At 41.8% G+C, this 15635-nt stretch overlaps 1 protein-coding gene across 4 annotated transcripts in view; it reads left to right on the top strand.

The window, feature by feature from the left end:
* Positions 1 to 15635, top strand: part of CACNB3 (calcium voltage-gated channel auxiliary subunit beta 3) — a 345917-nt gene that overhangs the window by 297481 nt on the left and 32801 nt on the right. The gene's annotated exons all lie outside the window — the stretch shown is intronic.

Below are 15635 nucleotides of genomic sequence, written 5' to 3' on the forward strand. Positions count from 1 at the left end.
GGGCATGTCACATATAAGGCGGTTCTTGGGCAGGTTCAACTCCTTTTGGAGCTCAGCCAGCCGAGCACAGGCATTAAATGATCGGCGGAAATGCACACAGACTCTCCTGGCCTGTTTCAGGACATCCTGTAAGCCGGGGTACCTGCCCAAGAACCGCTGCACCACCAGGTTAAGGACGTGAGCTACACAGGGCACATGGGTCAGTTGTCCCTGTCGGAGGGCGGAGAGGAGGTTGGTGCCATTGTCGCAAACCACCATTCCTGGCTTAAGCTGGCGTGGCGTCAACCACCTCTCGGCCTGCCCCTGCAGAGCTGACAAAACATCCGCCCCAGTGTGGCTCCTGTCCCCAAAACAAACCAGCGCAAGCACGGCATGGCATCGTTTTGCCTGCGTACTTGCGTAGCCCCTGCAACGCCTACGGAGCACCGCTGGTTCTGAGGACAGAGCACTGGAAGAGGCCATGGAGGAAGAAGAAGAGGAGGGGGTGGAGGAGAGAGGTGTGTCACAACCAATAGTAGCATTTTGGAGGCGTGGTGGCGGAACAACCTCCAATACTACTGCACCTTGTCCTGCATCCTTCCCAGCAGCCAGAAGAGTGACCCAATGGGCCGTGAAAGACAGGTAACGTCCCTGTCCATGCCTGCTGGACCATGAGTCAGCGGTAATATGCACCTTACCGCTGACCGCCCTGTCCAGCGAGGCAAGGACATTGCCTTCCACATGCCGGTAGAGAGCCGGAATTGCCTTCCGTGAGAAAAAGTGGCGTTTGGGGACCTGCCACTGAGGAACCGCACATTGTACAAACTCACGGAAGGGGGCCGAGTCTACCAACTGAAAAGGCAGCAGTTGAAGTGCTAGCAATTTAGCCAAGCTAGCATTCAACCGCTGGGCATGTGGATGGCTGGGAGTAAATTTCTTCCGCCGGTCCAGCAGCTGGGGCAGGGACATTTGTCTGCTATAATCGGACGTGGATGTACCACTAGCAGAGTTCCCGGAAGCACTTGGCTGTGACACACCTAATTCTACACCTTCATTCCTCTCAGAGCAGGTTTCAGAGAGGACTGAAGGTCTAGTGGGGTTGGAGATGCCAGCTGATGAGGAGCAAGGAGAGGTCCGCTTTGTTCTTTGGTGTGGGTCTTTGAGGTATGCTTGCCAACGAGCTGCATGGCAGGTCAACATATGTCTGGTCAAGCATGTGGTGCCCAAGCGGCTGATGTTTTGGCCACGTGAGATACGCTTGAGACATATGTTGCAAATAGCAGCGGTGCGATCTGATGCACTCGTCTCAAAAAAGGCCCACACCAAAGAACTTTTAGAATAACGCGCAGAGGAAGCGCTCTGCGCAGGCGGAGCTCTGCGGTGTGATTCAGTCGGTGTGCTGCCCCTAAGCTGGCCCCCGGAGGGCATCCTGCCTCGTTGGACATGTGCCTCCTCCTCCTCCTCCTCCCTCCTTCCAGGCACCCACGTGGAGTCAGTGCCCTCATCATCCCCTCCCTCTTCATCGCTGTAGCAAACCTGGCAGTATGCTGCAGCTTGTGGAACATGACTGCCAGATTGCTGTCCTTCTTGAGCATCCCCTCTCTCTGTGCTCACGCTACTGCCTTCCTCTAGCTGAGTGTCATCATCAGAGCCCACCAAACACTGGGCATCCTCCTGGAGCATGTACCCAACACTGTGCTCAAAGAGTTCAGGAGACTCCTCAGGAGGACGTGGTGGGTCTAGGGAAGGAGTCACTGATGATGACATTGAGAGGAGGGACGACGATGTGTTAGCAGCTGCTTTTCTACTACCCTGAGACTGGGTGAGAGAGGATGAGGAGGATGAAGAGGGCTTGGTCATCCACTCTACCAAGTCGTTGGCATGTTGCGGTTCAACATGTCCAGCTGCAGAAAAGAAGGACAAGCATGTCCCATGGCCACGTGCTGATGACAATGCACCGCGTCCCCGACCAGCACTGTTGTCTCTAGACACAGAGCCTGCTTGCCCTCTTTTATCGGCTCGCGCCTGTCTGCCTCTCCTTGCTGGCCTTCCAGACATGGTAATGGCCTGAAGGGAGTTGGGTAAAACAGTAGTTGGGTAGTTTATATTGTGCTGGAGGCACACAACACCCACTAACTCCTGCAGATGCCTTTTTTATAGAACAGCAGAGTTAAAGGGGTATATACAGATGTATACTGTGCTGTGCTGGAAGCACACACAACTTCCAATAACTCCAGCAGATGTCAATCGGGCCCAAATAGAGAACAGCTATGTAGGTGGATAATAGCGGTATGTACTGGGTACAGAGCAGGCACACAGCACGCACTATCTCCTGAGTGACACTGCTGACTGCAAGCTCTATTGTTAAAGATGGACCACTAGCTATATAGGTGAGGTGAATATCACGGTGTATACTGCGGTCAGGGCACGCAGACAATAACCAGAAAACAGCAGAGTTAAAGGGGTATATACAGATGTATACTGTGCTGTGCTGGAAGCACACACAACTTCCAATAACTCCAGCAGATGTCAATCGGGCCCAAATAGAGAACAGCTATGTAGGTGGATAATAGCGGTATGTACTGGGTACAGAGCAGGCACACAGCACACACTATCTCCTGAGTGACACTGCTGACTGCAAGCTCTATTGTTAAAGATGGACCACTAGCTATATAGGTGAGGTGAATATCACGGTGTATACTGCGGTCAGGGCACGCAGACAATAACCAGAAAACAGCAGAGTTAAAGGGGTATATACAGATGTATACTGTGCTGTGCTGGAAGCACACACAACTTCCAATAACTCCAGCAGATGCCAATCGGGCCCCAATAGAGAACAGCTATGTAGGTGGATAATAGCGGTATGTACTGGGTACAGAGCAGGCACACAGCACGCACTATCTCCTGAGTGACACTGCTGACTGCAAGCTCTATTGTTAAAGATGGACCACTAGCTATATAGGTGAGGTGAATATCACGGTGTATACTGCGGTCAGGGCACGCAGACAATAACAAGAAAACAGCAGAGTTAAAGGGGTATATACAGATGTATACTGTGCTGTGCTGGAGGCACACACAACTTCCAATAACTCCAGCAAATGACAATCGGGCTCAAATAGAGAACAGCTATGTAGGTGTATATAGTGGTATGTACTGGGTACAGAGCACGCAGACAGCACGCACTAACACTACTGACTGCAAGCTCTATTATTAAAGCTAGATCACTAGCTATATAGGTGAGGTGAATATAGTGGTGTATACTGCGGTCAGGGCACAGACAGTAACCACTACACAAGAGCAAAATAGTAAATCAGCCAAAAACGATTGGTGTGAAACTGTGTTGAAGGTACACAGAACACCCACTGCTTCAGATGCTAACAAACACTACACGAGGCCGCCTGAAAGGCAGCTTTATATAGTGTGGGGCGTGCACTACACAGTCTGAGCTATGATTGGCCAACCATTGCTCTTCCCGCTACTGGCGCTGCGATTGGCCAAGCATGCGGGGTCACAGTGCATGCTTGGCCAATCGTGAGACAGCAATGCATTGCGCCATCGCAGTGCATTGTGGGCCACACGAATTTTGCCGCGAACGGCCCAAACGTTCGGAATTCGGCGAACGCACGAACGACCGATGTTCGAGTCGAACATGCGTTCGACTCGAACACGAAGCTCATCCCTACTGATGAGTGTGTATATGTCCAAGAGTACAGAAGACAACTCTGGCCAGTCCTTAAGAAAATAGTTACTGGCTGGCTAAAATGAAATTTGCAGGAATGCTATTGTTTGTTGGGAAATAAACATTTTTGTGTGTTTTCATGTTTTTATTTTTCTAAGCTTTTGTGTGATATGATATAAAACATCACTTTGTAAACTATAATTAAAAAAAAAGATTTAAAAAAACTCACTGATGAAATGATTGGCTTCTGGAGTAATTACGTGAGATATGGGGAGATGGGAAGTGTATTACTTCTTATTATTCATTGCAAGCCAGCCTGAGAGTCCCTATCCCTATATATAAGCTGGAGACTGGGATGAGCAAGAGTGACAGTTTCACAAACTGTTTTATCTAAACAAAACATCAGAACGGGATAAGCCAATCTGTTTTAAAAAAGGAGAACTATGACCAAAAAAGCCTGTGTGGAGGGAGAGGATAGAGGGGGATAAATGACTTATTTTTCATGTAAGTGTTATCTTGAGCTACTGAGCTCTTTAAGACCACTTTCACACTGACAACGGGCTGCGTTAGTGGTAAAGTGCTGCTAGTCTTAGCAAAGCTTTACCGCCATTTTAGAAAAGGTTAATAGCTCCCAAAAAGCGCCATGGCTGAAGTGCTTTGCATGCGCTTCAGCAGCGCTGTCCATTCATTTCAATGGACAGGGGTGGTGGAGTAGCACTCCTCCACCGCCCCAAAGATGCTGCTTGCAGGACTTTTTCTAACATCCTGCAAGCGCACCGCCCCAGTGTGAAAGCACACGAGCTTTCACACTGGGGCTGCAGGGGAGGCGTATTTCAGGAGCTTTACAGGCGCTATTTCTAACCCAAAAGCGCCTGAAAAGCACCCCAGTGTAAAAGGGGTCTAATGCAGATCTTTTTTCTACAAGAAGTAAAAAATAAACTGAATACATTTACAAAATATTCAACAGTCATTCTTATCTAAAGTTTAAAACAATAATATACAGTATAGTGATGGATAAAGTAAGTACAAATATCAAGAAAAAAAGGTGCCATGTGTGAACAGTCGTGCAACTACAGCACTCCTTATCTCCTGTGCATAGGATGCATTCAGCAGACCCTCAGAAGGGTTGCAGCTTCCATGTGGCCTGTTCCTGCAATCTGCAGACACTCACTGTTCAAATGCCCAAAGCATTTGCACAGCCATCATTAATAATCTTTGTATTATTTGTAACATGTTTATTTCCTACAATCATCAGCTCCATATGGCCATAAATGGTTTCAACTATTTTAAAGTTTTTCCTTATGACGTGAAAGTCGGAGAGGACTGTTTTAGCAGAGGGGAGTGATGATTGGACCAACTGGCACTATCGCATCTGACTGGATTTAAGGGTCAAATTTTTTTTTTTTTTTGATGTAGAATGTGATGGGGAGCACCTATGGGGTGTGGTTCATGGTTTGAAGATATTTTCCACAGTTTCGCACTTATACCAAGGAAGATACTGCAAATCAAATCTATCTGTCTTTCATATACTGTATGTGTACTTACATTGTATAGACATTTTGTAAGTGGGAGTCTATTTCACACTTTTGGTTTACTCTCCCAATCTGTTGGACATATTTTGTTTTATTCTGTAATAGTCCAGCACTTTTTGTGTAGATAGGAGGAGGAGAAAGTAGAGTGACCAAAAGATAAGCTCAGTGTGGTGCTCCTTCTCCTTTCTCTATGTACCCCCTGTAAATCACGTGTAAATGAGAATGTACACATGGGAACATAGACAATAGTACCCAGAAATTAATGCAATCAAGCAATAGTGGTGTTAAAATGGCCGCGGCCTTTATTATTGGTATTCAGATTTATAAACATGTAACAATTCGCAGTTAAATTATTCTCAAATAACTTAATAACTCAACACAACATTCCAGTAAGCAACCCAGCCATGACGACTCAGGTTGACATAAAAGTAGAACTAATGTTATTAACTGTCCCCTTTTTTATGCTGAAAAAAGGAACCAAACCACATAATATTCTAGGCCGCAACAAGGGAGGGGGGGAGGGGAGCTCACCGGCAGAGGTCTTGAGGACTGGCAGCGTAGGCTTAACAAAGCTTTCTTAAATAGGATTTTTTCCCCTTTTAGAATATTCCAGGAGGTCATGTGGCATGTTCCCATAGGTCAGCTGATCCTCTGGAATGTTCCTAATGATCAGCTGACCTATCCCTAGTCAACTGACCTTCTACTGGTCAGCTGACCTTACCTCAGGCATCACCGCTACTGCCTTACTGAAGCCTATTTCCTACCTAACTGACCAGTTAAAATAAAGGGGGGCCTTGAAACTCCCTTGCTGTCACAGTCCCATAAGCTTCAGGGGGTCCTTAAAACAGTCCCCCTTACTTTCATTCTTGAAACTTCAGCGTCAGTAAGGAGTCAGTAAGGAGGCTTAGTAAGAACAAGTCAGACATTTTTGAAAAACAGAGGAAATGTGATGTTTCAGAAAATGCAGATTACTCCATACACCCGTTAAGGTCTGCAACAGTATTGGCTAAAATAGCTAATGTTTTAATGCATCATTTAAAAGAGCTGAAAGTATATAGTATGCTGTCTTAAATGTTAAGGCATTTTGGAGTGCCATATATAATAAAATGCTGGTTCACAGAGAAATAAAACAAAAAAGGCTGAATGTAAAACTAGATTCTGCTTCACCAGTTAGCGCTTGTGCTGTTTTCATAGCATCAGCAAACTTTTTGGCAATCCAGAAATACACTGTATCAGCAGATATGGTTCTCTATATCTCCTATGAGAATTCTACCTACGGTACAAGAAAAAATGATTGTACATTAGGAATACCGCCTCTGTACATTGATTTTCCCAAGTAAAATTAATAATAGCTATACAAAGAGCAATATTTGCCTGATTACACAATTGCATACTGTACATTTGAGCCTTCTTGAAAAAAAAATCTGTATTCTTATTAATTTGTTTTACTCATCTACATAGCGATAATGTTTATTCTGTAGTGCTTTACAGAGAATACTGAATTAATGTACCTCTCTGGAAGTATTTGGATTTTAAGTGGAAACTGTAAAACCCAGAGGATGGGGAGAACATTTATATATTTACCAGCAGTGTAGATTCTTTATTTGTTAGTTCTCTGGAAAATTCAAACAGTTCAAACCACTTAAATAGTTGTTTTTAAAACTAAAGCTACTCCTAAAGTCTATCTAAAACCCCAAAGCGAATGCCTTGTACACACGACCAGATTTTCCATCAGAATAAACTTTGTCGTTTTTTCCGACGGAGTTCCACTGAAACAGACTTGCCTACACACGATCACATCAGAACGCGGTGACGTACAACACGTATGACGGGACTAGGAAAAGGAAGTTCAGTAGCCAGTAGCCAATAGTTGCCCTTGCGTCGTTTTGGGTCTGTTGGAACAGCATACAGACGAACGGTTTTCCCAATAGAACATGTTTTAAATCTTTCTGACGGAATCAATTCCTATTTCTAGGTCCGTCAGAATTTTCGAAAAGAAAAAGTCAGATGAAGCCCATACATGATCGGAATATCCAATGAAATTATTCCGTCTGACCTTTTCTGCTGGAAAGTCCGACCGCGTGTACACGGCATAATTGTTAGCACATTGCAGTTTACCAGACCTTAGATGAGGTAATTCTGCAAATAACAGACTTCCTTTCCCTGGGTGGCTACACTCACTCCTCAGCTGTATCAATGGAGGGAGCCATAGTTGCTACCCAGGCTGCATTTCAAATATGTCTGCCTTTGTTCATCTCCCATTATAGTTTTTGGGATTAGTTTACATAGGAAAGATACCTTTACACTCACAGAAGGATGCAAGAATATAACTTTTTGGGCAAAATCAACAGGTATTTTCTATACTTGTTGAAAATGTTCTTAGCCTAAAAACTGAAAACTAATGCAGACACCACATCAATAAATCGATAAGCTGCAGTATTATACATGTTTGCCCTTCGTGCTAGTTATCATTTAATGCACCTTGTTGCTCAGCTTTATGTACAGTGCTGTGCAAAGGTTTTAGGCAAGTGTGAAGAAATCTGCAAAGTAAGATGCTTTCAAAAATATATATTTTAATAGTTTTTTTTATCAGTTTACAAAATGCAAAGTAAAGGAACAAAAGGGAAATCTAAATCAAATCAATATTTTGGTGTGACTATATTTTGCCTTCAAACCAGCATCAATTCTTGTAGGTACACTTGCACACAGTTTTTGAAGGAACTCGGCAGGTAGGTTGTTCCAAACATCTTGGAGAATTAACCACAGATCTTCTGTGGATGTAGGCTGCCTCAAATACTTTTGTCTCGTCATGTAATCCCAGACAGACTTGATGATGTTGAGATCAGGGCTCTGTGTGGGCCAAATCATCACTTCCAGGACTTCTTATTCTTCTTTACACTGTAGATAGTTCTTAATGACATTGGCTGTATGTTTGGGGTTGTTGTTCTGCTATAGAATAAATTTGACACTAATCGCACTACTCCCTGATGGTATGGCCTGATGGATAACTATGTGCTTGTAGTTCTCACATTGCACTTGCTAAGAAACATACCTAAAAGTTTTTTACATTTATTTATGGAAAATAGTAGTCACACACACAAACTCAGGTTGAACTGGATGGGACTGGTGTCATCAGTCAACCTTACCAGCAACTGTAACTATAAAGTAACTATTTCCAAGATGCCATTGAGCGGTTCGGCCTATTAGCTTCCACCACTATCATATCAGTTTTGGATGTACTAGCATGAGCACTTGTTTGTGTATGGCCATCAAAATGTAAGATACATTCTTAAGTTAAGATTATTCCTTTATTGTTTTTATATTTATACATTTGGTTTTGTGATGACCTGAATTGGATTTCTCTGCTGTTTGCATAACATGCCTCTGTTTGCTCTAAATCATACTTAACAACCACTAGGCCATGGTGGTCCAAAAGCAGAGGCTCATGTTTTGGATAAGTTTGCAGTTCACTATTGGCCGCAAGGTATTATTAATGATGAGGACATAGGTGTTAGTCTCAAAAGTTAGGCTTCTCTGATATATTAATGTGTTTGTTCTTTGTTACAGAGATAGGAGAGTTACAGCTCGGAAGCATTGTGGAGTAAAACAACTGCTCTTCAGTTCAAGAAGTGGCAGTTGAGGGGGTTAGGGCATTTTATATAAGTGTCCACTGTGATGTTCATCTGGTAGTTCTACCAAGCATACAGTGCCTTTAAAAAGTTTTCATACCCCTTAAAATGTTCCACATTTTGTCATGTTACACCAAAAACGTAAATGTATTTTATTAGGATTTTATGTGATAGACCAACACAAAGTGGCACATAATTGTGAAGTGGAATGAAAATGATAAATGGTAAGTGTGGTGTGCATTTGTATTCAGTGCCCTTTACTCTGATACCCCTAACTAAAAATTGAGTGGAACCAATTGCCTTCAGATGTCACCTAATTATTAAATAGAGTCCATCTGTGTGTAATTTAATTTCAGTATAAATACGGCTGTTTTGTGAAGACCTCAAAGGTTTGTTAGAGAACCTTTGTGAACAAACTGCGTCATGAAGGCCAAGGGACACACCAGACAGGTCAGGGATAAAGTTGTGAGGAAAATTAAAGCAGTGCCAGGTTATAAAAAGATATCCCAAGCTTTGAACATCACACGGAGCACTAATTAATTAATCACCCGAAAATGGAAAGAGTATTGCACAATTGCAAAACTACAAAGACATAGCCGTCCACCTAAACTGACAGGCCAGGCAAGGAGAGCATTAATCAGGGAAGCAACCAAGAGGTGCTAAGGGATGGTAACTCTGGAGGAGCTGCAGAGATCCACAGCTCAGGTGGGAGAATCTGTCCTGTATGCAATTTGCAGGGAACCAATGTGGGGGACACGGCAAACTTGTGGAAGAAGGTCCTCTGGTCAGATGAGACCAAAATTAAACTTTTTGGCCTAAAAGCAAAACGCTATGTCTGGAGGAAAACTAACACTGCTCATCACCCTGAACACACTATCTCCACCGTGAAATATGGTAGTGGCAGCATCTAGTTGTGGGGAAGCTTTTCTTCAGCAGGGACAGGGAAGCTGGTCAGAGCTAATGGGAAGATGGATGGAGCCAAATATAGGGAAATATTAGAAGAAAACCTGCAAAAGATTTGAGACTGTGGCGGAGATTTACCTTCCAGCAGGACAACGACCCTAAACATACAGACAAAGCTACAATGGAATGGTTTAGATCAGTGTTTCTCAACTCCAGTCCTCAAGGCACCCCAACAGGTCATGTTTTCAGGATTTTCCTCAGATGAAACAGCTGTAATAATTACTAAGGCAGTGAAACTAGTCAAATCACCTGTGAAAAACAATGGAAAGCCAGAAAACAAGACCTGTTAGATTAAAGAATATTCATGTGTTAGAATGGTCCAGTCAAAGTCCAGACCTAAATCCAATTGAGAATCTGTGTCAAGACTTAAAAATTGCTGTTCAGATGCTCTCCATCCAATTTGACAGAGCTTAAGCTATATTGCAAAGAAGAATAGGCAAAAATTGCACTCTCTAGATGTGCAAAGCTGGTAGAGACATCCCCAAAAATACTTGCAGCTGTAATTGCAGTGAAAGGTGGTTCTACAAAGTATTGATTCAGGGAGGCTGAATACAAATGCACACCACACTTTTCACATATTTATTTGTAAACATTTTGAAAACAATTTATAATTTTTCTTTCCATTTCACAATTATGTGCCACTTTGTGTTGGTCTAGCACATAAAATCCCAATAAAATACATTTGAAACATGAAAAAATTTGGAAAATATCAATGGCTATGAATATTTTTTCAAGGCACTGTATCTAACTGGAAAGAGTTTATTGGGAATATTTAGTATATACTGGCAGTATTATATCTGTATTATAAGTATTAATAAGTATTATATTTGGAAAATATCAATGGCTATGAATATTTTTTCAATGCACTGTATCTAACTGGAAAGAGTTTATTGGGAATATTTAGTATATACTGGCAGTATTCTATCTTCCAGCCAGTCTCAGATCACATTTGAATCCCAGAAGAGCTCCAAGAATCTAGGAGTGCTTAGCTAAGCAAAGGGAGGTTTCTTAGTTATGTGTTCAGCCTACCTGGTCTATGACTCTTACAAGAATAATTAAACTGAAATTGATGTGGATAGCGATAATTTTTACACAATAATCATGTTCATTATTGTGTGTTTTATAAAAGTGGTCACTTTACTTAATTATCTTTGTGTATCAAGTATTTGGGAGAGTAAACAGATGGGCATGGATCTATACCGTATCACTACAGATATAGGTGTCCTTTTATGAAACTGAGATCAGCTGCGATTCCAAGTCTCACAGCTGATCTCAGGTCATTACCAGTTTATGAAACTGAGGTAATCAGCGGAGAACATGTTCTTCACTGATTATCTCAGCACAGTGAGAATCTGTAACTGACTATCACAGAAACGGCCAGTGTATGAAGGTGCGATCTCGGGACACCTCACTGGCGATCTGTGACAGAATTCTCACTTTCTGATTCACCATCTCAGAGGTGGAGAATCAGAGAGAGAAGCGTGAAGCTGGCTGAGTATTCTGGAGAAAGAAGGAAGTCTTTTGATTTTCTTCTTTCATCCAGTGGCTGAACAGTCAGAGCACATCTTCCACCATTACACACCCCAAAACGAGCAGGATAGGAATCTATAGTGTATGTGTGTGTATATATATATATATATATATATATATATATATATATATATATATATATCTAACTAGATATATATATCTATCTAGATATCTAGATATCTATATCTAGATATCTATATCTATTTTTTAGATGTTCATGTCTCTGGCTGGGTTCACGCTTGTGCGATGCATGAACCAGCATGATTTCTATGCGGGTTTCCACATCGCACCTGCATTGACATCTCCGCACCATTGCTGGTGTCAATGTAAAGTTAATGACACCCCTAGATCATTTCACAGATCGCAGTGCGAACGATGAAATGGTGCAGGAATCGTATCGCATGGGTGTGAACACTCATGCGATCCGATTCCAGTACAGACCAAATAAAGGGTCCTGTACCATTTTGGTGCAAATGCAATATGATTTAAATTTACATTGCACAAACATTGCATGTGATATGCACAGCAATGCGTCACATGCATGTGATTGCACAATTGTGATGCCAGTCTCTTTCCCACTCTCTCTATCTATTTACAGTATCTCACAAAAGTGAGTACACCCCTCACATTTTTGTAAACATTTTCTTCTTTTCATGTGACAACACTGAAGAAATTACACTTTGCTACAATGTAAAGTAGTGAGTGTACAGCTGGAATAACAGTGTACATTTGCTGTCCCCTCAAAATAACTCAACACACAGCCATTAATGTCTAAACCTCTGGCAACAAAAGTGAATACATCCCTAAGTGAAAATGTCCAAATTGAGCCCAATCAGCCTTTTTCCCTCCCAATGTCATGTGACTTGTTGGTGTTACAAGGTCTCAGATGTGAATGGGAAGCAGGTGTGTTATCGCTCTCACTCTCTCATACTGGTCACTGGAAGTTCAATATGGCAATTCATGGCAACAAACTCTTTGAGGATGTGAAAAAAATAAATTGTTACTCTACATAAAGATGGCCTAGGCTATAAAATGATTTCCAAGACTCGTAAACTGAGCTGCAGCACAGTGGCCAAGACCATACAGCGGTTTAACAGGACAGGTTCCACTCAGAACAGGCTCACCGTCATATCCAGAGGTTGTCTTTGGGAAATAGACGTATGAGTGCTGCCAGCATTGCTGCAAAGGTTGAAGGGGGTGGGGGAGTCAGCCTTTCAGTGCTCATACCATACGCCGCACACTGCATCAAATTGCATCAAATTGGTCTGCATGGCTTTTGTCCCAGAAAGAAGCCTCTTCTAAAGATGATGCTCAAGAAAGCCCACAGTTTGCTGAAGACAAGCAGACTAAGGACATGGATTACTGGAACCATGTCCTGTGGTCTGATGAGACCAAGATAAACTTATTTGGTTCAGATGGTGTCAAGCGTGTGTGGCAGAACCCAGGTGAGGAGTACAAAGACAAGTGTATCTTGCCTACAGTCAAGCATGGTGATGGGAGTGTGATGGTCTGGGACCGCATTAGTGCTGCCAGCACTGGGGAGCTACAGTTTATTGAGGGAACCATGAATGCCAACATGTACTGTGACATACTGAAGCAGAGCACGATGCCCTCCCTTCGGAAACTGGGTCACAGAGCAGTATTCCAACATGATAACGACACCAAACACACCTCCGAGACGATCACTGCCTTGCTAAAGAAGCTGAGGGTAAAGGTGATAGACTGGCCAAGCATGTCTCCAGACCTAAACCCTATTGCGCATCTGTGGGGTATCCTCAAATGGAAGGTGGAGGAGAGCAAGGTCTCTAACATCCACCAGCTCCGTGATGTCATCATGGAGGAGTGGAGGGGGACTCCAGTGGTAACCTGTGAAGCTCTGGTGAGCTCCATGCCCAAGAGGGTTAAGGCAGTGCTGGAAAATAATGGTAGCCACACAAAATATTGACACTTTGGGCCCAATTTGGACATTTTCAATTAGGGGTGTACTCACTTTAGTTTTCAGCAGTTTAGACAATAACGGCTGTGTGTTGAGTTATTTTGAGGGGACAGTAAATTTACACTGTTATACAAGCTGTATACTCACTACTTTACATTGTAGCAAAGTGTACTTTATTCATTGTTGTCATATGAAAAGATATAATAAAATATTTACAAAAATGTGAGGTATTGTAAATAACTGTTAACGATTCTTTATATATACATATATACATATATATATATATAAATATATATATGTATATATATTATTCTACCTGCATTTAAATGCTATTATTAATGTCATTTTTATATAATTTTAAATTTATTAGTAAATAAAATTTTGTAGACACTGAAATATGGTTTTACCCATGGCATGATCTATTACAGTTATACGGGGGTTTATCAATTATAAAATATATTTTATTTTAATTTATTAATAAATATTTATACTTGTATACTTTATTAAAATTATTTTTTAATGATTATAAAAGTATTTTACATTTATATGAATATTTTACATTTATATGAATGGTGTATAGCTGCATTACATTTGTGGATTACATTCATTTACTATACACCATTCACATTTAAATATATAAGTATATTGTGTAGGGGGAATTTAACTGTATTATTTTATTAATATGTTGGGGAATAATGTGTGCTGATTTGTGTTCAACTTTTGTATTTTACACCTCCTCATACTGTAATCCCGCTACATCACGTGAGATTACAGTGAGAGGAGCCGTTCTCAGGAGTTCCCGGCGTTTGTAGATCGCTTCTCAACTCAACATGAGAAGCGATCTACAGATCATCATGAACAGGCACTCAGAGGAGAGCGATCTCCTCTGAGAATGCCTAAGAACTGAATAGCGATATTTTACCGCAGTTTCATAAAAGGACTCCATAATATCAGATAGCATAGGTTGAGCAGTGAAGAAGACAGTGGTAGATAAGCTGACATTTTAACTGATACAATCGTAAACTAAATAAAATGTGCATGGTTATTGTTGTGTTAATTCACTAATTGAAAGTCATCTGTCATATGCCACTTACTTAGCTCCGTGTTTCTACAAAGTTAAATACACAATTGAATATTAAAGACGTATGCTGAGTCAGGCCTCATTCCGGTGTCTTGTTCACAGGGAAAGTAATAATGTGTGACAGGAATGAGCAACTCTGCAGCCTCTTATACAACACATAATTATGCAAAATAGTTGGCTTTTTGCTGGAAAGACCCTAATTACTGCATTAGGGAACACTGATGTGAGACTTGTTTTGGCACTCATTAGAGGCAATGAGAAAGATCTGATAAAGTCACAGCTTTTTTTTTTTTTTTTTTTGGAGAATGAGAGGATTCCTAATAACAAGTGGACTCAGTCTAGATTAGTCAGGCAGCACCTGTATTAACATTCATAATGGTCATCTGTTGATCTGCTCATAGCTGATGCATGCTATATAATCTGTACAGACCTTAGATAATGGACATATCAGTTGCAACCACCACCCTTACTACACTTATACTCCAGACTAGGGATGAGCCTGATGTCCGAGTCGAACATAAGTTCGATGTGAACAATATTCAGTGCTTGCGGCAAATTTGAAAGCCGCCGGAACACCGTTAAAGTCTATGGGACACTAACATGAAAAATCAAAAGTGCTCATTTAAAAGGCTTATATGCAAGTTATTGTCATAAAAAGTGTTTGGGGACCTGGGTTCTATCTCAGGGGACATGTATCAATGCAAATAAAAAAAAAAAACTTTTTTCTCGGGAGCAGTGATTTTTTAAAATGCTTAAAGTGAAACAATAAAAATGAAACATTCCTTTAAATATTGTGCCTGGGGGGGTGTCGATAGTATGCCTGTAAAGTGTATAAAAATACCACAGCAAAATTACATTTCTAAAGGAAAATTTGTCATTTAGAATTGATCGTGGCTATAATGAATTGTCGGGTCTCGGCAATATAGATAAAACTCATTGAAAGAAAGAGCATGGGTTCCCCCCCCCCCCACCCAACCATTACCAGGCCCTTTGGGTCTGGTATGAATATTAAGGGGAACCCCAAACCAAAATAAAAAAATAAAAATTTGTGGGGTGTCCTCCTAAAATCCACACCAGGCCCTTCAGGTCTGATATAGAATTTAACCCTGGCTTCCCCATGGTGTCAGAGGGCGTGGGGTCACAATTTTTTTTTGGTTTGGGGTTCCCCTCAATATTCATACCAGACCCAAAGGGCCTGGCAATGGACTGGGGGGGGGGACCCATGCTCTTTTTTCAATGGGCTTTATCTATATTGCCAAGACCCAAAATTCATTACAGCCACGATCGGTTTTAAATTACAATTTTT

Source organism: Lithobates pipiens, unplaced genomic scaffold (assembly GCF_037356315.1).
Source record: "Lithobates pipiens isolate NorthernLeopardFrog02 unplaced genomic scaffold, aLitPip1_a1.2 Scaffold_16, whole genome shotgun sequence".
Taxonomy (NCBI): domain Eukaryota; kingdom Metazoa; phylum Chordata; class Amphibia; order Anura; family Ranidae; genus Lithobates; species Lithobates pipiens.